The 24,187-nt window shown below is 46.3% G+C and overlaps 1 long non-coding RNA gene across 1 annotated transcript; it reads right to left on the reverse strand.

The window, feature by feature from the left end:
• Window positions 1-5,918: 5,918 nt before the first annotated feature.
• Window positions 5,919-13,802, reverse strand: LOC141048434 (uncharacterized). Its single transcript, XR_012220057.1, has 3 exons — window positions 13,273-13,802; window positions 7,578-7,772; window positions 5,919-6,788 (listed from the first exon to the last, which is right to left on the reverse strand). It is a non-coding gene; the product is annotated as an uncharacterized lncRNA (long non-coding RNA).
• Window positions 13,803-24,187: the final 10,385 nt, after the last annotated feature.

Genomic DNA, 24,187 nt, shown 5'->3' on the forward strand with positions numbered 1-24,187 from the left:
TCTCTCTCTGTTCTTTCTTTCTCTCTCTCTGTTCTTTCTTCCCCTCTTTCTTTTTCTTTCCTCTCTTTCTCTCTGTTCTTTCTTTCTTTTCTTTACTTCTCTCTTTCTCTCTCTGTTCTTTCTCTGTCTCTCACTGTTCTTTCTTTGTCTCTCACTGTTCTTTCTTTCTTTCCCGCTCTCTGTTTTCTTTTTTCTCTCTCTCTCTGTTTTCTCTCTTCCTTAGTGCCAGTCAGTGTGCCCATAATGCCAGCCACTGTGCCCTCAGTACCAGTCAGTGTAATCAGCAGTGCTAAATGGGTGCGATTAGGTGTGGACATGGGTGTGACTATTTGTGAAATGGGTGTGGCTGGGCGTGGCCAAAATTTGCAGTCTTTGTCCATCTTTCCCTTCTTCAAAAGTTGGGAGGTATGATAGGGGCGGCTATGACCAGGGGGTCTGGTTGCCCAATAGAGAGCAGTTCTGCCAGGAATTCTGTAATCATGCATACAAAAGGGGACAGAGATTTGGGAGGAGTACTGTACCTAAAAGCAATAAATAGGACTGAGCTGAAATACTGGGCACAGCTATGACTACATGCTTTATAGTCGTGTTAATCTCCTCTCACTTCTTGTAAACTACAAGTGTACAAAGATATTATATAGTCACCATGTGACTAGTGGGCCTGTGTAACTTCAAATGCCAGGGCTGAATTTTAGTCCCAGTCCGGCCCTGCCCCCTGCCCTCCCCTAGGTGCAAGAGAGAGAGAGCCTCCTCCATGTTATCTGAGGTAACAGCGAGATAGTGCCTCCTCAATGTTCTAGTAGTGCCGATTCCTGAAACTCCCAAGAGGAGGTACTACCAGCCACCTATGGAAAATAAAATGGGCTGAAAAGCCCTAGCCAGCTCACCAACCACAGCCACAGCACGGAACCTCGTCTGGACCCAAAGATAGATGATAGTAGACAGAAGAAAAGGGAACGTTCCAGCTGATAAAATTTCTTGCTTTATTGAAGAATTAAAATATAATACAGCGGCTTTCTCCTCATGAATAGATGGATGTGCAGTGAGGCACTGAGTCACTGCTGCCTCACTGCACATCCATCTATTCATGAGGAGAAAGCCGCTGTATTATATTTTAATTCTTCAATAAAGCAAGAAATTTTATCAGCTGGAACGTTCCCTTTTCTTCTGTCTACTACCAATCACCTGCCTGATCTTATACTGTATACTTCCCCCATAACCCTGCCTCTTTTCCGCTCTTCCAATCCAAAACCCTACAGGACCACAAGTCAGCAACTAGCTCTTCACATTTGACCCCTTGTAAATTTAACCCTTTACCTCACCCCCGGCCCCACTCACTCTGTATTGTCATGCGGCCTGTACGTCCAATTTTTGGCTCCCTGGCATTCAAAGTTATTGATGAATTTGTCTTTGACTGAGCCACATGCATATATAAAAAGTTTGGGATGTGAAATCTGGCTGACAGATTCCCTTTAAAAGTCTCCACCTTGTTATGACGACACTTCCTAATGAAAACACGTCAAAACACCTGTCTGTGTTGATATCATCCCAGAGGAAATTACTCATTTTCCTTAGTGATTCCTTTGAACTTCTGTTAATATTAGGCCTGAGTGGCCCTCTTATCCCATATAATGGTTTGAAGTTCTAATTTATAGTAAAATGCTCTTTATGGGAAAACTCTTGCAACGGGTGGATGTGCCCCCTTTAAACTTTTGTGATTTGCTACTTTGCCCCCTCTATTGCGACAAATTGGCACCTCCATATATATTTTTGTGTGAATACTGTCTACTGCATTGATAAGCCGACTTGTGTATAATCTCAATTTTGGGCTTGCTTGGCATGTGCACTTCCATTTTAATGGGTCTCTCCTTATGTGCTTTTACCATGTTAATTATCATACGATTTGTGTCACGCAACCCGCGCATGCTCTATACTAACTTGTCGGCTGATAAACTTTTCACAGACCACATCAACTCTCTGCTCCGTTTTACTGCGCTTGCGCACTTCTTTGTATGACAACCGCTTTGTTTTGTAGCGATAAGCTCGCTGTAGGTAAATGGCACATGCGCAGTATATTGTGGCTGGATATGTCAGCTTGCTACAGGGCGCCTGCGCATTAACCTCTCTGAACATCGTCGTTATTACTTCCGGCTACACTGCTGGAATCTTCCGCAGCTGACAACGATCTCTTGTGTTAGGTAGGTCTATTTAAACTTAGGAAAATGCTTGAGTGGTTGTTCTTGCCCCTGATGAAGCCACCATGTGTGGCGACACGTGTTGGGTTCCCATGTCCCTCGGACCTTTGGCACTTTGATTGACATTTTGATATCCTCACTAGTCCTCACTTTTTGTGGAAAAAATATGATTTTTTAATTGTACGGCTTTATGTTGTAAACTTCTGTGAAGCCCTTGGGGGTTCAAAGTTCTCACCACACATCTAGATAAGTTCCTTAGGGGGTCTAGTTTCCAAAATGGTGTCATTTGTGGGCGGTTTCCACTGTTTAGGTACATCAGTGGTTTTCCAATCGCGACATGGTGTCCGATCTCAATTCCAGCCAAAAACGTCAAATGGCGCTGCTTCCCTTCCGAGCTCTGCCATGCGCCCAAATAGTGGTTTACCCCCACATGTAGGGTATCAGCGTACTCAGGACAAATTGCACAATAACTTTTAGGGTTCTGTTACCCTTGAGAAAATAAAAATTGGGGTGAAAAGATCATTTTTGTGTTAAAAATATGATTTTTTAATTGTACCGCTGTACGTTATAAACTTCTGTAAAGCCCTTGTGGGTTCAAAGTTCTCACCACATATCTAGATAAGTTCCGTGGGGGGGTCTAGTTTCCAAAATGGGGTCACTTGTAGGGGGTTTCCACTGTTTAGGTACATCAGGGACTCTCCAAACGTGACATGGCGTCCGATCTGAATTCCAGCCAATTTTGCATTGAAAAAGTCAAACGGCGCTCCTTCCCTGCTGAGCTCTGCCATGCGCCGAAACAGTCGTTCCCCCCCACAAATCAGGTATCAGCGTACTCAGGACAAATTGCACAATAACTTTTGCAGTCCAATTTCTCCTGTTACCCTTGGTAAAATAAAAAAAATTGAACCTGAAGTATTTTTTTTATGAAAAAAAGTTAGATGCTCATTTTTTTTTTAAATATTCAAAAAAATTCCTGTGACGCACCTAAAGGGTTAATAAACTTCTTGAATGTGGTTTTGAGCACCTTAAGGGGTGCAGTTTTTAGAATGGTGTCACTTTTGGGTATTTTCTATCATATAGACCCCTCAAAGTGGCTTCAAATGTGATGTGGTCCTAAAAATAAAATGGTGTTGTAAAAATGAGAAATCGCTGGTCAACTTTTAACCCTTATAACTTCCTAACAACAAAAAATTTTGGTTCCAAAATTGTGCTGATCTAAAGTAAACATGTGGGAAATGTTACTTATCAAGTTTTTTGTGTGCCGTATCTCTGTGATTTAAGGGCATAAAAATTCAAAGTTGGAAAATTGCGAAATTTTCAAAATTTTTGCCAAATTTCCGTTTTTTTCACAAATAAACGCAAGTTATTTGAATGAAATTTTACCACTAACATGAAGTACAATATGTCACGAGAAAACAATGTCAGAATCACCGGGATCCATGGAAGCGTTCCAGAGTTATGACCTCATAAAGGTACAGTGGTCAGAATTGTAAAAATTGGCCCGGTCATGAACGTGCAAACCACCCTTGGGGGTGAAGGGGTTAAAGGGCTGAGAGTTAAACAGGATAACAGTACTTCAAATTAATAGTCTATCAGTTTCGCTTATCGTGACTCGGGTGTACATTTCTCTGAGTTAGATGGCAATCTGGCTGCCGGATTCCCTGCCTGCGACAAACGGTCCTTCTTCTGGCGGCAGCGGGTGGTCACCAGTTTTGCCCGCTGAGCTCCTAGTCCATTCAGTTGCCCAGTGGCCGGGAGTCTTTCACAACAACCTCCCGCTCAGCGTACTCTGCAGCCTGGAGTCCCGCACAACAATCTCCCGCTCGGTGTGCTCTTCCCTGTGCGCCCGGCTACACTAACCAGTCCTTCCTGCACTTGTCCTCTTTCGCTGGTGCTCAGCCTAACGCTACCTGCAGCGCGACGCTGGTCCGCATTCTTGCCTTCCTCTGGCGGGAACTCTCTTCCCGTGGAAACTCCCTTATCCTCTCCGGACTCACCACTCCCCCTCTATGCAGGTCATGGGTCTCCTCCGTCCTCAATTTCATTCCCCTTGCAGCAGGAGGCTCGGCCCCAGCAGTTCCGGACCCAATGCCCTGTCAGCAGGAAGGTTGGGCGGGTGAGCGCTGATAAATAGGATGTGACGATTGTTTTGCGATGTCTGTAAACATTCATTCAATGAAAATTGATGATCTTGTTCTGTAATCGTCATAAAGAAAGAAAACAATGGAATATCTGGATTTGGCTTTTTCAGCTATTTTGTGTTTCTCTGTCAAATAATTAAATTAATATACAACCAAAAAAATTTTTATGTACCCAACAGAGTACAAATAAAGTCCAGCTCCGCACTGAAACATGCAGTCCCTTGTACAGCATCATCTGCTAAATATAACAAAAAAGTTACCGGCCTAAGAAAATGGTGACACAAACCAAACTTTATTTATTTTGCAGAATTCAGAATTTCTTTAAAATCTCTTAAAAAAAAATAAAAAGTATAAGTTTGGTATCACTGTAATCATACTAAAGCAAGACCCCCCAAATACAATGATAGTATTGCAATATATTCACTGTTTACCACACATTCCTCAGTACATTATACGGGAAAATGAATGGCGTCCTTCAAAATTACAAATAGTCCCACACAAAAAAACAACAACGTCCCTGATGCGGCCATGTCAGAGGAGAAATAATAATGTTATGGCTCCTGGAAAAATGGGAAGAAAAAAAGAGAAAACTTGACCAGACATGAAGACGTTAAGTGATATGAAGGGGTATTCCCATCTCCAGGATCCGATCCCAATATGTAGAAAGTGTAATAATAATAATATTAGCAAATACGTCCAATTAGAAATGTGAATACACGAGTCTGAGACCGAACAGTCGCAGATAAAGAAGAGATCTATGGGAACAGGAAATATTATAATATTCAACCAATAAAATCGTATTGCAAACCAGGAAACGTGAGAGAGAAGCACAGAGCGTGTGTGTGACTGATGGGAGTAATATCACACAGGGATGTGTGTGACCGTGAAGAAGAAATATTCCGTGTACAGATAAACAGCAGCGCATTCCGTTATTCCCCGACATCTATAGGAATATGGAGAACGGGAAATCTCACATAAGTTTTTATATCACAAGTCACAACTCCTGTGTTATTAGATGATAAATCTAATTCCGTGTCTATAGACGCCATCCTGTATTTATATCTGTATAAACATAAGAGCTCAATGTGCTGCGAGGAATAGGAGCGTCCGATATACACAGAGAAGAGATATAGAACTGGCAGGAAAGATGGAGGCGAGTATATATTGTATATAGTGCTAGTGCGTACAGTGATCCCCGTGCTGGAGCGGAGGTATCCATGGTTACGACCACTAACAACTAACTGTCACTTTATGGTCGTAACCATGGATACCTACACTTTTGCACTGCTCTGCACATGTGGTAAGAGACACAGCCAATCAGAAGAACTATACTACACTGTTAATCGGAGGTATTTGCTATTATTATTATACCTACTACATATTGGGATCAGATCTTGGAGATGGGAATATCACTATAACAGCCAGGATGGATGTGATCTCCAGTCTTGGCCGTTATTGCATGGTGACAGTAATTAATAGCCTAAGCAGGTCCTATAAGTCTATGGGAGTAGCAAGAAATATTTCATAATTATCATAAAGACAACAATAGTACTCCCATGAAAAATTACCAATAATACAGGTATTGACTAAAAATATGTAATTTTATTAAACATGTATGTAAATAAAGTATAAAAACAGAATAAAAAAGATCTACTGCAAAAACTGTTAATGTCACTGGTAAGCACATATGTATGTAAATAATATAGTAGAGTAATCAATGAATCCATGAAACATGAGAGAAGATGTGGCTCCATATGGGGCAATTATACCGCTATCAGATGGGAAGAACAACTGTGTCTGTGTCCAAGAGAGAAGAGATGTTACTGCTCCCCCTAGTGGAGGGATATAAGAAAGCAGTCAAATAGAAAAAATACTCACTTGCTGGTTTATGAAAAGATACATACAGTGGCTGTGGCGGAAGAATAAAAGAAGATTAGATCATTTCCCCTGACGGTCCTCTCTCCTTATTACATCACTGTGCTTATATCTGGATTGTGTCCTCTCATTTACTGAGAAAGTGATTAATAATTAGTTATTCCTATACATGTATTCGTTCTGCCTCATTCCCCGAGAGTTTCTTGTTTAATACAAAGCAATGGGCGATGAAGAAGGAGGTTTCTGAAGCCGCACCTGGAGTAGTCGCCATTGCCCCCATAGGTTATACATTTTTGGAGCGCCTTTCTTTTGATATTTTCTCCTCTTTCCACACATAGGGTATTATTTATTCTGGCTTTTAGTTCTTCCAGTGATGGGGAGGATCGCTCCATCCAGTGCGGTGACATCAACTTTCTAGCCTGGAAAATGATTCTACAGAAAGCTGCTGCCATGGGGGAGTCCGAATCCGCCCAATCTTCCAAGACACCAAGAATACAGATTTTGAATACAGATAAAGTCCACATCTGGAGAAGCCTCTATGGGCATTAATGAGAATCGTATGGCCGTCTATTGCTGGCTGTAAAGGTAAGAGGTTTGGAGAGAAAACATGCGCTCATTACACACAATGGGGAGAATCCTATCAAGGAGATGTGAGAGATGCAATCAGCGGATCATGTAGAGATCTTATATGGAATCCGCATTCACATCCATAACTGATGAGCGCTCCTCTAACCCAATATATAGAATGAGCGACATCTTATGTGGAGTTGTGCAGCTTAAGCCCAATGAGTGGAAGAGGAATAGGTAAGATATTTAATATGACGCTCCCATCATTATATGGTGAATATTCTACAGAGCCACATGTATAATTGTAAAGATCATCAACCCAACGATGGCCGCACTTTATAGATGCACAGTCATATATCATGTAAGGAATGGCCAATCAAGTGAAACTCTCGATGTTTCTCCATTATTATGTATAGTCTTTGGAGAGTCTCCTTTATTAAGGAATATGCATTTTCCTGTATCCATCAGTTCTGCTCTTATAATATCTGCGTTTTTGATGCTTTTTTGTTACTTGCGTTTTTGATGCAGACTTTTCCCCTCATTAGTGTGAACGCTGAAAGAATTGAAAATCTGCCCCAAATCTGCAGGTGACAAATAAGCCCCGTGTGCACGAGACCTCGGGATTCTCACTCACTTTGCTGGAGTTGGGAAACCCTTCAGGTTTTGTGACAGATCTGCATGGTGTGCACAGGCGTTACGGCTCCATCCTCCCCACTATGGTGATATTAGTAGTGTGGAGGGTACATGTAATATAGTGATGGAGGCTTATTAGCAGCGAGCATCGCACCCTCACACTCACCTATTGCCGTCCTTGTTACGTGCGGTCCTGGAGGAATCCCAATTGTGCATATCCTCCATGGCGGAAGCTTATGTGCCGATTACTGCAGCATTACAGAAATCCTCAGGACATCACTGGGCCGATTCCCAGAGGATGGCAGCGGAGAAACCCCGATATGGGTGAATATTTCATAAGACCGGGACAGCGCTGAGATCTCTGCAGAAGAATAAGACATGGCTGATGTGAGCAGGTGGGACGCACTGTCACTAATATAATGGAAGAATCACCCTGAGGATGTGTCTACAATGAGACATAAAGCAGATTGGATGATGGAGGAGGATGTGAAGAATCAATCTGACATGAGGATCAGCAGAGGATGTTGTGGTGTAGTTACCACTGTGTCGGCTAGGGGGCGCTGTGTGGGTGTCCCAGGACGGGTGTACAGGCACATTCAGTGTGGTAACAGGAGCAGGGTCCTAAATGACCATTGTGGGTCTCAAGGTGGGTGGCCTTGGGATGCAGGCTCCAGGGTGTATTGATCAGCAGAGGTACTGCTGATCTTTCTGTTACACTGTGTCAGGGAAGCCTGTGTGTCTATACAACCTTTGGTGATGTCATAGCCATGTGATCCCCTTTGGGTGTGGTTACAGGGCTATGTAATTGAGGTGTTTGGCACATGTGAGAGAGTGGAGTGAGTCTGTCTGAGTGTGGACAGACTTCCATGTGTCCAGGTGGGACACTACAGAGAGTGTATATGGGGAGGACTACAGCTCCCAGCATGTGCTGAGACTCTCAGTCCAAGTCTGAAGCCACGGACCTTTCTGTTCCTTTGCCTGAAGTGAAGCTTACATTTCAGTGTTATGCTGTCTCTGGTTTATGGAGTAATAAACCTGGTGAAATTTTAAAGGAACGTGCCTCATGTTTGTCTCCCGCTGCACCTAAGCGAGTCACATCCCTACAATTGGTGACAGACTGCGGGCAGCGACTCCCAGAAGCACGTGTGGCAGCACTGGCGATTCTGAGCCAGGAGAGCAGACGGTCTGACAACCGTGAGTAATACTGACCGAGGTCAGAGAAAGTGACTGTATTAATATTTGTGGGATACCTCTGAGGAGAAGAGGCGTCCAGGAACCTGTGTGGCCGACACAGGTAACAGACAGGAGTCTGTGTTGCACTGACCAGGGTCAGTGAGAGACTGTGTTCCTGGAGGGGTCAGTGAGCAAGGTCCTGGAGGGTCAGTGTTGGGAGGTTCTGGGAGAGGAATCGGATCCCTGGAACACGTGCTATGACCTTGGACCTGGTGAGGCGTGTGTTGGGCAGTCTCAGGCGGAGACGGATGTCCTGAAGAGCACCCGCTGAGCCCCTGGACCTGGTGAGGCTGGTGTGTTGGGAGACCCTGGGAGGAGGGTCGGCTCCCTGAATAGCACCCGGTGTGCCCTGTGTGGTGGACGGTCTCAGGCGGAGACGGTACGTCCTGAGTGGCACACGAACAGGACATGTGAGAGACTGTGCATGTGTTTTTTTTTCTTTTTTTTTTTCTTTTCCTCTGCAAAACCTGAAGGTGCTTGCTGTGGCTCAGTGGGGTCACGAAGGTCTCGCAGCACAAGGACCTGGTGTTTTCTTTAAGGGATCTGCCCTGGGAGCATTGGTAGCAGACGCTGTCTGTCTACACCATCCTGCTGCAGCTTTATTGCATGTGACTAAGCGGATACAGTAGTTGTGGCTTTACACAACTATTAAGGGTGAGTACCCTGTATTATTGCTGCATAACCCATTATACCTGCACTGGTAAGGCCCTATGGGCGCACTTTTGTGGCTTTTTTATCTTTGAGGGTGACAAGCGGCTTCCAGTAACCCGGCGGGGTTACGAAGGTGACAAGCGGCTTCCGGTGGATCGGCGGGGCCACGAAGATGGTGCAGCAGGAGCTGCAGTGACACCAGCCGCTGTGTATGTGTGTGAACAGCAGCCGGAGGTGCCGGTGATCAGTGACAGCAGGAGCTGTGGTGGTGCCAGCAAAGACTTGTGTGGTATCGTTAAAAGACAAACTGTACTGTGTGAACTGTGGCCTAAGAGGTTCTGCAGGACGGACATGGGCAAATCCCAAAAGGGGGCGGTGACCCAAATTGGGGGCGGTGACCCAAATTGGGGGCGGTGACCCAAATTGGGGGCGGTGACCCAAATTGGAGTGGTGACCCAAAAGGGGGCGGTGACCCAAATTGGAGTGGCAACCCAAAGTGGGGTGGTGGTCCAGAAAGTGGCCAAGTGTGAAGAAGTGACAGCACTGGGTGACTCAGTAGGTATGTCTGGAGTACCGCAGTGTATGTGCAGGTCTTTTTCAGAATGTGGAATATCCTTTCCAGGTAGTAATGATGGGCCACAGATGTGTACAGTGATGCTGCACCGGGAAGGAGCCTTTGGTCGGCTGGACTCAGAGAGTCAGGTGACTCTGACAGGAACGCCTCTCGTTTTCTCTCTGACCGAGAAAAACGTCAGGGTTCGCTGTAAACACGGGGTCACGGTGAACTACGCAGTAGACACAGTAGTGTTTGAGGGGACCAAAGGTGGTGAGTGCCAAGGTAGAGGGATACCACGGGACTTAGTCTATGCCTGGGAGAGGGGCCGGGACTTTCTTTTGTTTGATGACATTTGGTCGGATGATGGAGATGCTTCGACTGTGGGGCCAGCGGACACTGAGACAGTGACGGCTCCTGACATGGACAGGTCAGAGGTAGAACTGACCAGAGGAAGAAGTACATCTGCCCAAGTGACGGACCTGACGTCTCGTGATAAGACAGATGGTGGGCTGGGAGATGAGACTACTGGACTAGACACATTGGTGCTGGACGGTAACTGGAGGGTTCACTCGACTGGTGTGACTGACCCAGTGGTACCCTTTGATATAATTAAAGAGGTAGTGGTGAGACACGTGCTGGCCAAAAGAGAACAAGATCATGAGATACAGCTGATAAAGGAGACTGTAACAGAACATGTCGAACGGGAAAGAGTCCTAAGGCAAGCAGCTGAGCACAGAGTGGATGAGCTGGAGAAGGAAGTCTCTGAGCTCAGAGGTCACCTGTCAGCATGTAAAACCATGAACAAGACCCTGTTGGAAGATATGGAGGTGCTCAGAGAGGCCCAAAAGAAGCATCAACAGGAGATTCTCAGGAGAGAGGATGAGCGTCGCTACCTGGCAGAGGAGCGAGATAAAGTTCTGCAAGAACTCAGTGGAGTAGTAAAAGGTCTTCTGCAGAAGAAGTGGATGGGTGAAGACGTACAGCGGCCGTGCCCGACTGATAGCAAGGCAGAACTGCCAAAGCCCATCTTGGAAAAGGGTCCTGAAGACTGTAAATCTCAGGAAGATGGTGAACCAAGAGCTGCACAAGACAGTCACCCGGTCTTGGCAGATACCTTGAGGGAAGTGTCCGTGGGGAACCCAGAGCCATCTGTCCAGGATGAGAGCAAGTCCATGACCTTCAAGTGCGTGATGGAGGTACCCGAAGACGGGCGAGAAGCGTGTGCCAGCGAAGGTGTGCATGAGACTTTTAAAAAGGCAGTAAAGGCCTATAGTGTGAGCTGGGCACCAGAAACAGACCAGTTGGTGATACTGGCAGAAACGGAAGACACAGAGAGAAGGGTGGCTGTCCTGAAGGAGATGCACCTACAATGTCTCCGCACGAAACAGATGCTCGTGGAGCGTAATAGGAAAGCCGCTCGACGTCTGGAGCTTGCAAGGGAAGCACAAAGTCGGCTGGGCTTTGTGGAAGACATAATTCCGGTGCCCAGAAATCTGGTGGGGAAAGTCGTTGGCAGACTTGGAAAGGTGATGCAGGAGATGGTGAATCGATCCTGTGTGAAGAGAGTGAGGATCCCACCTGCTGGTGAAATCCAAGTCGTTATTGAAGATGACATGGTTCCTGTCATTGTGGTTGGTTCGGTGGAAAGCATTGGGAAGCTTCGCATGCTCCTGGAATATCGGGTAGCGTACCTGAAGGAGATTGATCGACTGCAGATGAATGAGCAGATAGAGAACGTCAGGTGGCGTCCACCTCCAACCCAAGGTGTAAGGACCCGAAGGGATCCTCCAAGGAATGAAAGGACAGGTAGTCGAAGGCAAGAACGTCGAGAGTCCGCAAGTGGCCGTTCTAATCGTAGTAACATAGGCACGAGACCCGGTGGTGGACATAGTGACAGAGGGTCAGACTCAGACCAGCCAGTTGGCCCAGCTGGACGTGGGACTCGTGACAGTGTGAACTGGGAGAGCCGGCCGGTGAGAGAAAGGTCGGGTGACGGAGCGCACTGCAAACAGGTGGAGACTAAAGAGTGTCTGATCACGTTGACGGGAAGGCCAAAGCCCAAGGCCGAGATACTGACCGCTGGGGGCGGGGGAGGCCTAACGTGAATATGAGGCAGTTTGACTACCGAAACAGACGGAGATGGTCCTCTCGACTTGTAGGGCAAGGTGACATGGGTGCCAGGTCTCAAGATACCTGGGTGATGTCATGTGTTCAACCCCACAAGTTTGAACAGAGGGGGGAGGTATGTGGTGTAGTTACCACTGTGTCGACTAGGGGGCGCTGTGTGGGTGTCCCAGGACGGGTGTACAGGCACATTCAGTGTGGTAACAGGAGCAGGGTCCTAAATGACCATTGTGGGTCTCAAGGTGGGTGGCCTTGGGATGCAGGCTCCAGGGTGTATTGATCAGCAGAGGTACTGCTGATCTTTCTGTTACACTGTGTCAGGGAAGCCTGTGTGTCTATACAACCTTTGGTGATGTCATAGCCATGTGATCCCCTTTGGGTGTGGTTACAGGGCTATGTAATTGAGGTGTTTGGCACATGTGAGAGTGTGGAGTGAGTCTGTCTGAGTGTGGACAGACTTCCATGTGTCCAGGTGGGACACTACAGAGAGTGTATATGGGGAGGACTACAGCTCCCAGCATGTGCTGAGACTCTCAGTCCAAGTCTGAAGCCACGGACCTTTCTGTTCCTTTGCCTGAAGTGAAGCTTACATTTCAGTGTTATGCTGTCTCTGGTTTATGGAGTAATAAACCTGGTGAAATCTTAAAGGAACGTGCCTAATGTTTGTCTCCCGCTGCACCTAAGCGAGTCACATCCCTACAATGTGAAGAATCAATCTGACATGAGGATCAGAGGAGGATATTAATAATTTTCCTGACTACAGAAAGAGAAGAATGTGAAGAATAGAAAGGATCAGAGGAGGATGAAAAGAATAGTTCTGATTAAAGGATTAGAGGAGGATGTGAAGAATTGATGGTATGAGAGAGGTCAGAGGAGGCTCATGATTTGCTGCGGTTCTGAAGTCAGATGTGAAGTCTGAGAACAAATGTGACACTAGGTGGGGGCTCTCATTAGTGGTCGTCCAGGACAGATCCGCAGAGGAGCTATAGACCCAAAAGGATTTGACACTTTTCTATGCACAGAATTGCATGCTGGGTTTTGCTGAATAGAGAGCAGTGCAGTAGGGTAAAGCAATGAGGACACTGTCTGCAGTAGCATTGCGCGGCCTCTAGGGGGCACATCCCTTATACTGATTTTCCCCTATTGAGTGATCCCAGAGGCTTTCTCCCCTCATTATCCCCGGGAGGATGGCTCCTGTGTCTGCGGCCTCTGTCCCCCGTGGTCACTGTGTGACGCGTCTTATCCGGCCCTGAGATCTCACAGGTTTTCTTTCCCTTTCGCTTCCTCCAGCTCTCACCTCTCGTCCTCCCTCTGCCCGGTAACTGCTGAGCAGCGGAGATTCCTTCTCCTATTGGAGGACGCTGCAGCTCCCGTCCAATCAGCGCTGAGCTCCGCCCTCCAGTGTGCAGTGACTGTGGTGCCGTTACAGTGTGTCAGTCCTGGGTGACACTGAGCTTCTCCTCCTCGGGGTCCCCCCATATATCGGGGCAGGGGATGTGGCCCCTCTAGTGATGGGAAGTTCTGCTCTTTTTGGCGATTCGGCTCCGCTCACCATAAAGAGCCGGCTCTTTTGGCTCTTTTAACGGCTCTTTTTCTAATATTAATCCGTTTTCCACAGTCCTCGCTCCGGTCTCTCCTGTACAGTGAGGGCCTCATTCTCCACCTGTATAAGGATCTAGTGACGCAGTGTAGACTGTTATTCAGCATTGCTGTCTCCTCAGATTGTCGGCTCTTGTGGTCAGGCCCCGGCTCCTTGGTTGCAGTCTTACCATGTATTCCTTTCTAATCTGTGGCGTTTTTTGTACTTGTCCTGTCTGGATTAGTAAGTGCTGCGATCCGTGTTGGCGCAGTATAAGAGTATAATCCGTAAGAGGTATGTTGGAAGCGCTGTACACACACTGCAGAATATGTAAGCAACGCCTACTGAATGGTAAAATCAGCCACTAAGAGCAGCTGCCGGGCCGGGGGGCTCGGTGTCGCCCCCTCACTGATCAGACATTGCTGACCTATTCTAAGGTCAGCCAGCGTTACAGTCATGGACAATCTCGCGGGTGCACTTATTTGAAGCCTGCAAAATGATTTGGACCAGGGCCAGTTTTGTTTCCATATTACACTGAAAAGATCCTTCATGTTCCCCCACTGGCCCCTTCCTCCTGACCCCCCTATTACTGCAGTGTAATAGAGTCATGTGCAGTAAGAATAGTTTCCTATCGGCGCTGGTGATCTGATAATGAACCAGCAGTAGCCCGGCGGGACGTCTATTCCCCCAGACTATTCGTCCGCACCGTCATTGCTGCAGTCATTCCCTCTTGGACGCGATTTATTCACATCCGTGTTTTTTCTACAAATGGAAGAAAACGCATGGAACTGCACCCTAATGAGGATCTGGTTGGAAATGTGAAATTCTGACTTCTGGGGCAGAGGAGAGGGGGAGAGAGGAGAAGGGAGGGAAGAGAGAGGAGAAGTGGGAGAGAGAGGAGAGAGAGACTGGTGAAAGACAATGGGCCTCGGAGCCTGCGCAGTATGAAATCCACATGCAGATTGGACGCAGGCATCCTGATTCAGGTGCGTCTACATTGACAATCATATGTTTTTGCTGACACATATCAGGATGTCTGCAGATTTTTTTTAACACCCAAAATTTGCAACAAGCTGCGTTTTGGGAGAACATGGAAAACCCTGATGCATCCTGATGCAAACGCAGCTCCGTGCGTCCCTATGTTAAGTATAGAGATGTGATCTGGATCAGGATTGCTACGCTTCACAACACACCGTACCACAACGCTAGTGTGAACGCAGCCCCACTCGTGCAGCCCCTAACCAGGAGCCCCCACGTCATATACAGGCTCCCAATACATCTTATTATCATTACTACACTGTAACACAGGGCACAAGCCCTTCTAGTGAGGCAGGAAAGATCACTGTATGACACAGCAGCATGCGGGCATAGTCTAGATTATGTCTGCAGACTGGTCCCAGTGTCATCACTTTCCCATACAGCACATCCCTCACTTCCGAGCATCAGTGCCGCAACGCGGATCCCTGCACATGGATCTGTGTTCTCCTGGATCCGTGCTCCATGTTAATTCCAGACATGTAGCTGCGGATCCGTGTGTCTCCCTGCGCCTGCGTGTTTTTTAGATGACACAAAACTGCCATAACATAAAATATGCAGACACACGGATCTGTGGGAAAACGGTAACAACTGGATGCACAGTCCCATCTGTCACCACTGAAAGTCAATGGAGACAAAATCGGATCCGTGTGCAGCCAAAATATGCAAGTGTGACACCAACTTAACCCTATAAGGCCATGTGCACACGGTGCAGATTCTGCTGCGGATCCGCAGCAGCTTTAGGTGCATTGTACAGTACCATTGTTTTCAATGGTAAACTGAAAAACGCAGTGCACGTGCTGCAGGTTTTTCCGCTGGTTCAAATCCACAGCATGTCAATTCTTTGTGCGGAATCCGCTGCGGTTTCAAACCTCCATTGTAGAGGTGTGAAACCGCAGGGCTAATACGCAGGTCTTTTTTACCTGCGGATTTTTCCAAATCCGCAGCACCAAAAATTATGTGTGCACATAGCCTAATTATTGGGGCTGGACCTAGATCTCTGCACAGTCTTGCCTGGAATCACTTTATTATATTGCTTACCCTTACCCTCCCCTCAGCAAAAACTGACGCTTCTCCCTGTAAGGTTCCTGTCCTGTGTGACTGTCCTGAATCCTCCTCACTCAGGCCGGTTTCACATTTGCGCTTTATGGCGCAGCGACGGCCTGCGCACGGCCGCCGCTAAGCCCCGCCCCCTGTCGGCTCCCTGCCCGCCCCTTCCGGTCATCGCCGCCTACTAGCGCACATGGACTCTTGCGATCTGCGCACCCTATCTTTAGCATTGGGTGCGCAGATCGTGCGCTGGCCGTGCGCTAGCAGGATTTTGCCGTGCGCTGCGCACTTTTGAAGGTGCGTCTGTGTGCGCTGAACGCAGCATGTTGCATTTCGGCGCGCACGGCACACCTTCAAAAGTGCGCAGCGCACGGCAAAATCCTGCTAGCGCACGGCCAGCGCACGATCTGCGCACCCAATGCTAAAGATAGGGTGCGCAGATCGCAAGAGTCCATGTGCGCTAGTAGGCGGCAATGACCGGAAGGGGCGGGCAGGGAGCCGGCAGGGGGCGGGGCTTAGCGGCGGCCGTGCGCAGTCCGTCGCTGCGCCATAAAGCGCAAATGTGAAACCGGCCTCACTCAGTGCTGCACTGCTGCTGAGCTGAGTCGGGGGACTTTATCTAATAGTATAGGTGAGAGTCTACATGAGACCAATTTGCTGAGTCACTTGAGTTTAACCCCTCTACAGTCACATGCCATATACTGTATGCCATGCATGCATGTCTGAAGCTAGGAGGAGTGTATCACTTTAAATATTTCCACTCATTCCAGCACAGACAGCACACATTTCCCTCTCTGTCTCCAGACAGCTCCGCCTCCTCCCAGATGAGTCACTGCCACTGCCTGGCGCCAGAAAAAAAAAAAAAAGAACCGGCTCGTTCACAGTGCAGAGCCGGCTCATTTCGTTCCCAGCGGGGAGCCGGCTCTTTGAATCAGATCATTCATGAACGACACATCACTAGGCCCCTCATTGGGCTTCTCCTTCATGTGTCTGCGGTGTGTTCTGGTGAGTATGGAGGGTGATCAGTGATTGCTCCTGATCGCAGAGGATTATTACGTCTTAGTATGCACACGCTGCGGATTCTGCTGCGTTTCCGCAGCGTTTTTGGCCGCTGTGGACCCGCAGCAGTTTTAGCTGCGGTGTACAGTACCATTCAAATGAATGGTTAAAAAAAAACGCTGTGTAGACGTTGCGGAAAAATCCGCGCGGATTTGCTGCGCTTTTGAAACCGTAGAAAGAATTGACATGTCAATTCTTTCTGCGGAATCCACAGCGGGTTCCTATCTCCACCATTGTGGAGATGGTGAATCCGCAGGACCAAACCGCAGGCAAAACCGCAGATAATCCGCAAGTCTTTTGACCTGCGGTTTATCTGCGGTTTTTGCAAAATCCGTGCGGATTAATCCGCAGCGGATTCCGCAGCGTCTGCACACAGCCTTATGTCGTATGTTGTGATTGGAGTTTATGGATCAATGTGTTGTCGTCTATAAGAGGCAGAAATCCACTAGAGAAGCTGCGCCTGTAAGATACAAATACAATAATGATTTGGGCCCATAGTCTTTAGTGTGCAGAGAGCACACAGGAAGCCGAGAGAGGTTCTGCAGCAGCTGCAGAGTGACCTGTACAGTACATAACCCCAGCTGCTGCAGAACATCTGTGAAGAACATAAAAGCCTCTGTTCTTGCTGTAACTCCCATAGATTTTCACCCCTTACCGACATCTGCTGTACATGTACGGTGCAATGGGAAGTGCGTTCCCACAAACAACCGTACCTGTATGACGTGATGATAAAGAAAAAAGTTAAATAAAGTTTATAAAAAGGTGAAAAATAAAAAGAGAAAAAATTTTGCAAGTAAAAACGCTGTTTTATTTATAAAAAAAATGAAAGTAAGGCCATGTGCAGACGTTGCATATTTTTTGTTTCATTTTTCTGCACAAAAACTGCACCTGCTGGCAGAAAACGCATGGTGGAATGTCTGTGTTTTTGATGCGGTTTTATAGCATTTTTGATGCGTTTTTGGGATGCGTTTTTCTTGCGTTTTTCCATGCATTTTCTATGCTGATTTCATGCATGTTTTGTGCGGTTTTGCTTGCGTTTTTCTACCTGATTTGTCTGCCTTTTTTGAAAGCAAATATAAAGAGAAGAAACGTCAAAATAGAAAAAAAATGATGTCACTTCCTAGTCCAACCTCTTTCTCCATTTTGGATTCGGCACACTTTCGTAATCATGAGTGCTAACCTTGAAAATGATCGGAGTGAACAACGAAGCACACAGCATGGCGAAGAACATGGTGAAACTAATGTATGGCTACGCAGGCCACAACGCCTCCAAGCTTTGGGAGTATTGCTTGATTCTCTGAATCAGCAAAGACTCCAGGTAAGCAACACTGTATGTAAAAATATTGTTTTTGAGTCCTCATCACACATAGTGAGATTGCTAGCGAGGTCGCTGAAACATCACAGCTTTTGTGACGCAACAGCGACGTCGCCAGCCATCTTGCTACATGTGATGGATATGGGCGACCGTCCCCCTGCTGGATATTGCTGATTGAGCTTGAATGTCCTGTCCATTTTTTGATCGGTTTTGTTCCCCTGGCCTCATGCATTGCTATGTTTGCTGACAATGAGCGACTGCGATGGTGGTGCAGAATTCGAGGACGCAGGCTGGGGTCGTCAGATTAGCTGCTGTGTGACAAGGTCCCAATGACTGCTGAGGTTACGGCTTGCCGTATAGTGGCTGTGTAAATTGAATAGATCTGCCTGGTGAGTGAACAGGTAGCGACGTACCAACCATCTTTAGGTCACATCGTGTTCCTCAGCGCTGGAGCGTTGTAGACTCTTACGGGACCTTAACCCATATTATTTTATCTTACTTGCAGGCCAGAAAGAGAACCAGAAGAATGTGGGTAGACCCCATTGTGGCAGAACGTACAGGAAAGGGTCACTTTCGTGTGCTATACCAAGATTTGAGAAGGTAAGTTACCCATATGTGACGAGAATTTGTTATCAGTACAAATCTGTATGTGATGTAACTTATTATTTTTTTTAACAGATATCCCGAGACCTTTGTGTCCTTTTGCCGGGTCACCATCCCGGCATTTGACCGGCTCCTGAGCATTATGGGAGAAGACCTTATGATATTTTTCCACAAATAATAATAAAACAAATTGTAAATATTAATTTATTATAAAACCAATAAAGACTTTATGACCAACATAGTCTTTTTTTTTTTTTTAAATATAAAATCTTTCAACAACAAAGAAAAGGTTCAACAAACACAAGTGTTGTCCGAATATGGCCTCACAAAACGGTGACAGCAGGTCTGGTGTCAGCAACGCAGAACTATTGAAGGTAATGGAGGACTTTGTCATCCAGGACCTGCCTTATGCCCTAAACTAGTTGAGCAAGATGTAATCTTGGTAACTCATGTTTTCAGAGTTAACATCTCCATAATAAGAATAGTTAACGGGAGGTCGCTGATACCGTTGGTCATCACGCTGTTGTGGTGGTGGTGGCATTGGTGGTTGTGGAGGCGGCAATGGTGGTGGTGGTGGACGCCTTGCACGAACACTTTGTGTGGCCCCTATTACAATATCTGCTAAAGGTGCGATAGGCGAAGGGTCTTCAAATTCTGACAGTATTGCATTTACTACTGTCATAAACTTAGTCTGCCTTTCCGCTGACAGTAACCGAGCTTTGCTGGCTATGCTGGCACCAAAAAAATCCAAGTGATCTTCCCTGGAAGATTTATTGATTAGATCTATGGTGTCATTAACCCTTTTTGTAGTCACATCCATATTTTTTTTTTGGTTTTGGCCTTGCTTTTTTTTGCCAGTGGCTCGGTTACTGTCAACGGATTGGCAGCTGTTTGACTGTTTGGGGCAGGAGTATTTTGGGTCTCTGCACAAGATGCCATCCCTGAAGATGACGCAGCCGACACTACACCAGATGTACAGGGAGACTCAGGTTCACAGAATGAAGACCCATCCATAGAATCTGTGGATCCTGCGGCCTCTTGGCTGGCATCTTCAGGAAGAGGCGAAATGTTTCCATCTGTGCTGTCATAAAAAAAGATGACAGAGTTTTCAGTGACAATTCAAATTTTAGTCATCCTAACAACATTGAAATTATATCTAAATATTCACCTCCTCAAAGTCCTGCTGGTTAACAAGAAACACATGTCTTGATACAAGCTGAATTTGATTTTCGCCGGTGAAGATCCACTGGTGCCAATCTTGGCTTGGATTTTTTGAAATCGATCTCTCACCGATCTCCAGCGTTGCTTAACATCATGAACTAAAATGTAAAGAAAAAACACATTATGATCCGTGCAATACGTTTAAAAATGAAGAGTTGGTCTGTATAACCAACATAACAAAAAGTACTTACTAATTTTCTGCTGCAGGGCACCGCTGTACCCATCAAATTCAGGATACAGCTGACGGCAGATTCTGGACCAACACATATCACGTGTATACTTGTCTTTGTAAGCCTCATCGGCCGGGTCCCAGATAGCTGGCATGTCTCTTATCTGTAATGGATAAGAATATGTTATTTATATCTTCATATTTAGTTTGTTAGCATACATACAATGTCGTACACACACACACAGTCACGTACACACACTTCCCTCACGATGTGATAGCATCGGGCACACCTATCCGTCAACTCCTGGACAGTCTGAGTTGCAACGTAAAATTGGTGGATGGAGCAAGACATGATGTCCCAGGGTGTCAATCGGATTATGGGGAATGGACGGTTCTTCAGGCCATGGCTTAACTGCCTTCATCTATCAGGAACTGCTGACACACTCCAGCCACATGAGGTCTGCCATTGTGGAACCTAGGGCCAACTGCACCTGGAGGGCTGTGTGGCCCGACCAAGAAAAACCACCCCACACCATTACTGACCCAGTGCCAAACATGTCATGCTTTTTGATGCTGCAGGCAACAGATCACTCTGTATGTTGTCTCCACACTCTGTCATGTATGTCACATGTGCAGAGTGTGAGCCTGGTGCCTGCGCCATCCTTCAGCATGACCGTTTTAGCAGTGGGTTATTAATAATGGTGTGGGCTGTTTTTTATTTTGAGGGCAATGTGTAGTATTGAACTGAAACACGCGCATGAAGGCCACACACAATACTACGGTGAATTAGGACTAGATTCCACATTCCTTTGTGTTTTTTTTAAATCCAAATACAGGCCTCCATTGGTTTCCAAATTTGCTCGCTATGGATGTTTTTTTTAAAACAGCTGGGGGGTTGATATTCAAAGCCTGGGAAGATTATCCTCTTTCCCAGGATACCAAAAAACAGTCCACATTTACTTGATTTAGCATTCTGCACTTGAACAAAATGGCGTGAGCCATCGCCATTTTGTTCAAGTCCAGAACGGCAAAGCCAGTAACTGGGGCTCGATTTTTGGTATCCTGGGAAGGGGATAATCTTCCCAGGCTTTGAATATCAACCCGTCGCTGTCATCTGAGCCTTTGATGGCTAATAGAATATGTGGCCCCCCACCCAAAAAAAATTACGTGGGGTCCCCATATATTTTGTTATTCATCAAAGGCTCTGCTGACAGCGGCGGGTTGATATTAATACCTTGGGAAGATTAACCTCTTCCCAGGCTACCAAAAAACAACACGTAGTTGCTGTTTGTCCCTGTCTGGACTTGAAAAAAATTGGCGTGGGCTCCCGCCCAATTATCAAGTCTAGAGAGGTAAAGCAAGCAAGTGTGTGCTGATTTTTTGTAGCCTGGGAAGAGTTTCATCTTCCCAGGCTATGAATATCAACCCGCCGCTGTCAGCAGAGCCTTTCATGGCTATTCCAATAGGGGGACCCCCCCAAAAAAAATGACGTGGGGTCCCCCTATATTTTTTAGACAGAAAGGCTATGCCGACAGCTGCGGGCTGATATTCATAGCCGAGGAAGGGGCCCCTCCCGGCTACAAATATCAGCACGCATCCGCCCCAGAAATGGCGCATCTATCAGATGCGCCAATTCCGGCACTTAGCCCCTCTCTTCCCACATCCCGCACCGTGGCGGCGGGATGTGGGGTAATAAAGGGTTAATGTCACCTTTGATTGACAGGTGACATTAAGCCGGGTTAATAATGGAGAGGCGTCAAGAAGACGCCGATCCATTATTAATCCTATAGTTTAATATGAAAAATAAAACACACAGAAAAAATTTGTTTAATGTTCTTCATTTAACCATACTTACCCATAAAAACCATAACCTGTAAAAAAAAATAAAATAAAAAAACACTAAAATACCAACCAGTCCGACGCAATCCATTTAAAATCGAGTGTCCCACGTCGATCTCTAGTGGAGAACAGTCACATCAGTAGATGTGACTGCTCTCCACGGGTTAAAAAGTCACACTGACAGGAGAAAGTTCCTGCAGTGTGACTGCGCATGCGTGTGAGTTAACCGGAGTTCATACTCCGGGACTCACTTTACGGCAATACCGACAGGTCAATTACTGTAAAGTGAGCTCCCGGGCCGTAAAGTGAGCTCCCGGACCGTAAAGTGAGGTCCCGGAGTTCATTGAACCGCCGGGAACCCACCGCCGACCAGCGCACACTGCAGGAGCAATTTAACTCTTGCAGTGCATCACCGGAGGACATCGTGGGACAGAACCTTTTGGGGTTTTTTTACATTTTAATAGGAGACAAGTGAGGGAAGGCTTCGGGCAGGCGAAAGTGGTATGTGGTAAGTATGTGTACATGTTGTGTGTTGTATGTACTGTTTGTTACGTGTGTTTTTTTTTAACCCATTGTGGTCATCCGCCTGACGATGGGAAAACTCTCCCATCATATTTGGATGGGAGAGCTGTCCCATCCGACGAATGACCACAATCTGTCACTACAGACACACAGACTGACGCACAGACTGACACACACACACAGACTGACACACACAGACATAACTTACCAACTCAATCATACGCCTCACATCCATCCCCATACGACGGTACGACTACATTTTTTTTTCAGACAGCATACACTTCCTCCTTCCTGTTCCGTCACTTCCCTTTCCTGCGTTTTTGGATAGCAAATCTGCAGCAAAACCGCAGATCTTTCTTTGATCAGCGGTTTTGCTGCGGAATTTAAAGATAGAATGGGAGTCTATGGGTGCAGAACCGCAGCGGAACCGCAGAAAAGAAGTGACATGCTGCGGAAAATAAACCGCTACGTTTCTGTGCGTTTTTTTCCGCAGCATGTGCACATCAAGTCTGCGGATCCCATAGACTCCCATTATAGGTGCACTACACTCCGGATTTTAGGCTATTCCGCGCGGTACAAACCGGGGCGGAACCGCAATTAAATCCGCAACGTGTGCACATGGCCTAAAGGGGAAGAAGTGCATATCCGGTATCAACAGATCCGGAACACAGTGTCATATTATATAACATATCTGATGAACACTGTAAAAAGATAAACATTCCAAAAATACCACACTGACACACAAAACATAGAATAAAAAGTGATCAAAATCGCCTGCAATAAAAATGGTATCAAGAAAAATATCATCTTGTCCCGCAAGAAACAAGCCCTTATATAGGTCTGTAGAGAAAAAAACAAAAAAGTTACAGCTGTCAGAGTATGAGGATGGAAAAACATTGTAACATATTGATTTTAGTGTGCGAAAGTGGCAAAACATAAAAAACCCTGTATAAGACCGGTGTCTGCGATCATAATGACCCGAAGCATAAAGCTGCCCGATCACTTCTACCACACGGTGAATGGCGTGGAAAAAGTTATAAACTTCTGGTTCTTGTTTCCTCTGTCACCCAAAATAAAAAAAAAGGGATCAAGAAATGTTCTGTGTCCAATATGGTACAAATAAAAGCATCAACTCATCCCGCAGAAAACAAGAACCACGCGGCTCCATCAGCGAGAAAGTGAAAAAGGTCTAGCTCTCAGGATACGGTGATGGAATGACAGATACTTTTTTTGTAAATCAGTGTTTAGCAAAAAATAGCAAATTATGAAATTACTAAACAACCCCGACGTCGCTGTAATTGTACTGACCCGAAGAATAAAGTCGTCTTATCACGTTTATCGCATGGTAAATAACATAAAATGGCGCAAAAACAGAGACAATTCCTGAATTGCTTTTTGTTTATTCAATCTGTTTCTCAAAATTGGAATAAAAATCAAATGAAAGATATGATGTACCCCCAAATGGCCCCAATGAAAACGTCAGCAAAACACCAGCCCCTCCTCAGATCTGCTGTCTATCAGTGGAAAAATAGAGGATGTCCATGTTCCTCGTAGTTCAGAGGCGCTGGAAAAGCGACATGGATCCAAAAGAACATTCCAGTAAAACCCAAGCATGGAGCGCATGCACCCAACAGTGTCCACAAGTGCAGTGTAGACCTAGCATTAGTTTGAGAGTAGTTTCAGCTGATTGTGAGAGTGTCGGACCCCCACCAATCTTATATTGAGAGGAGTCCTTAATTGTTAGATTTTTAGAAGGGTTGTCCAGACACACAAGCCGGGCACCATGTCTTAGACACTAGAATGGTATATTTGTAATTTTC

The sequence above is a fragment of the Dendrobates tinctorius genome, unplaced genomic scaffold (assembly GCF_039654945.1).
Source record: "Dendrobates tinctorius isolate UK_male_01 unplaced genomic scaffold, ASM3965494v1 ptg000135l, whole genome shotgun sequence".
Taxonomy (NCBI): Eukaryota; Metazoa; Chordata; class Amphibia; order Anura; family Dendrobatidae; genus Dendrobates; species Dendrobates tinctorius.